Source organism: Penaeus monodon, chromosome 18, assembly GCF_015228065.2.
Source record: "Penaeus monodon isolate SGIC_2016 chromosome 18, NSTDA_Pmon_1, whole genome shotgun sequence".
NCBI lineage: Eukaryota > Metazoa > Arthropoda > Malacostraca > Decapoda > Penaeidae > Penaeus > Penaeus monodon.
The window spans coordinates 45,106,541-45,109,617 of NC_051403.1; positions in this window are offsets into that span (position 1 = coordinate 45,106,541).

The window sequence follows — 3,077 nt, forward strand, 5'->3', positions numbered from 1 at the left end:
ACTCCAAGAGCATCACAACATGAAAAAACTAAGTATCATGCTGTGACCACGGCGGCTCAGACATGAACCTACCGTTAAAAGAAGAAGTAGTAGTAGTAGTAGTAGTAACAATAACAAAAATAATAGTGACAATGAAGATTATGATAATGGTGATGATGGCGAGAATTATAATGGTAACATTAATAACAGTGAGGAAAGTGAGAGCCAACAATACAACACACTAGAAAGGCTTCACAAGGAATTTAAAAAAAGGAAGAGCGCGAAGACATACCATTTCAAAGGCTGATGAGAACCTCGACCAGAGAACAAATCGAAATCGAGCGAACGTTGATTGCAAGTGCTTGGGGGCCTTGCTATTGCAGGAGAACTGCAAAGAGAGTCGCCCCTGAGCCGGAAAGGAAAGGGTATGTGTGAATACACACGCACACACACACACACACACACACACACACACACACACACACACACACACACACACACACACACACACACACACACACACACACACACGCACACACACACACACACACACACACACACACACACACACACACACACACACACACACACACACACACATTTCCAATCTTTACATTTAAAGGATGTATCTTGCGTCCTCACACACACGAGTTTGCGATCTTTAAATTTTCCAGTTGCAAATCTTGTTATTTCAGTCGAGTTTGTTACCAGTGATTTTCTCCAGTCCACTTCACATTATCATCCGTCATTAATCTGAATGTGAAAGTCTAATTGTTGATTTGTCATTCTCTCAGCAATTTGTGTACTTTGCCTTGCAATCCTCTCAGCGACTGGATTTCCCGCACTAACTACAGCAGTACAAAATAAATGCGACTATAGCAGTACAAAATAAATGAGATAATTCATAGAGAAAACAACGCAATTCTTCGGCACTGTTTACACACACGCGCTTGCCCTGGAAACTCTACTGTTCGTATATCAAACGGAAAAATGAATCTCTTAAAGACATATTTACTCGAAACTCTTTGGGTGATTCTACTGAGAAATGTATGCGTACTAAATCGAAAGCAAAGGTTTTGTTGAAATGTACATAATATTTTCTCATTAAACTAAAATGATTTTAAAATTGAGAGCGGTGTAAATACACTTGCTTTTCTGAAAGCCAGGTAATTCCTATTGCGTTAAAGGAAATTCATTTCTGAAATTTCTGTCTGTTTGCCCTTGGTAAAAAAAAAAAAAAAAAAAAAAAAAAAAAAGGCAAAATTTCGTATGTGAAGAGTGTATTTAAATAATCAAATGATGAAATATATACAAAACATGGAATATTAAGCAATAGACAATAACCGGATTAGACCCGCCGTCGGCTGATGACCGCTGAGTGTTTACTAGTCGATAATTAGCCATAAATTGTAGCACGCACTAGTATCTCACACAATAGATTATTCCCAACGGCGTTCGAATCATTAAGCAGTGCAGAAAATAAATCAGTGGACGGTTATTCGGCGAGGCTGTAGAGAGTATTTAGCTGGTCACGAGACAGCGGGAAATATTAGCGGCTTCTGCTCTTGGGGGTTTCAGTGAGGAGGATAATGGAGGGAAGCGGTAGGATGTACGGGGTACCCCTATTTAAGAAAGCACACACGCTGCACTCACCCTCGAACTAATGGTGTCTGGCACATAACCTGGCAGTTTTTGCAAAATTCAGGATAGGATACACAGACACACACACACACACACACACACACACACACACACACACACACACACACACACACACACACACACACACACACACATACACGCACACACACCACACATACACACATACGTATACATACATACAAACATACAAATATAAATACGTATACATACATACATCTATTTGTGCGCGTGAGTGTTCGTTATAAAAGTTATTTAAAACTTATTTGGTATTTGAAAAACGGAACATAACAGTAAGCAATGTCCTTCACTTCCTCAGCCATAAAAGTTATTATTTTTTCCGGAGATTACTGGAACGACAAAATGAAAATAAATTTGTATGTTTAATCTTGGTGAAACTGTTATCAAAACTTCTTAAAAGCTCTATCAATGCGAGTTGAGTTTGGAAATTCTATTCCAAGGTATTATGATAAGACTTTCAGTCGAAACATGAATACAGTATTTTATGAAGATCTCTCTCTCTCTCTCTCTCTCCTCCTTCTTCTTCTTCTTCTTTTTCTTCTCAATTATATTTTTTTGCCATTTATGCGGCTGGATCAAAGCTCGAGATATGAAATGAGAGAGAGAGAGAGAGAGAGAGAGAGAGAGAGGAAGAGAGAGAGAGAGAGAGAGAGAGAGAGAGAGAGAGAGAGAGAGAGAGAGAGAGAGAGAGAGAGAGAGAGAGAGAGAGAGAGAGAGAGAGAGAGAGAGAGAGAGAGAGAGAGAGAGAGAGAGAGAGAGAGAGAGAGAGAGAGAGAGAGAGAGAGCTTGCATTCTGAGCGATCGTCACGGCCGAATACGCGAGGGAAAACTTACCCCAAACTTAATTTAATCTGAGCGTATAGAAGGACCGGGGTCGCCTTTCGAACGCACGGCGGAATTTGTCATCTGCGGGCGAATGCAGGACATGAAGGAAATCGAGTTTCATTTTTTACTGTTTTTTAGTTTGTTACTCTTGTCTTTATCTCTACATCTATCAATCAGTATATCTCCATGTCTATATATACAGAATTATATAGGAATTTCTTGCGTGTGAGTAAACGTACTGGAAAATATGGAAAATTTGTTGTTTGAAACAGCCTCTGGAGTTCATTTAAAAAGGCTAACTTTTTTGTGTGAGTGTGAGTGTGTGTGTGTGTGTGTGTGTGTGTGTGTGTGTGTGTGTGTGTGTGTGTGTGTGGTTTACCTCCTGTATTTTTGTACCTCTTTAGTAGTCATCTCTATCTATTCTGTTATCATAATTAGTAATATTTTGGTTTTATTTTATTTTTTTCCACCAAGGTGAGTATTTATATACAGCTGTTGTTTTTAATAAAAATATTCTTATTGTCCTTCATACGAGAGAGAGAGAGAGAGAGAGAGAGAGAGAGAGAGAGAAACTAAAATACCAATAGAATATA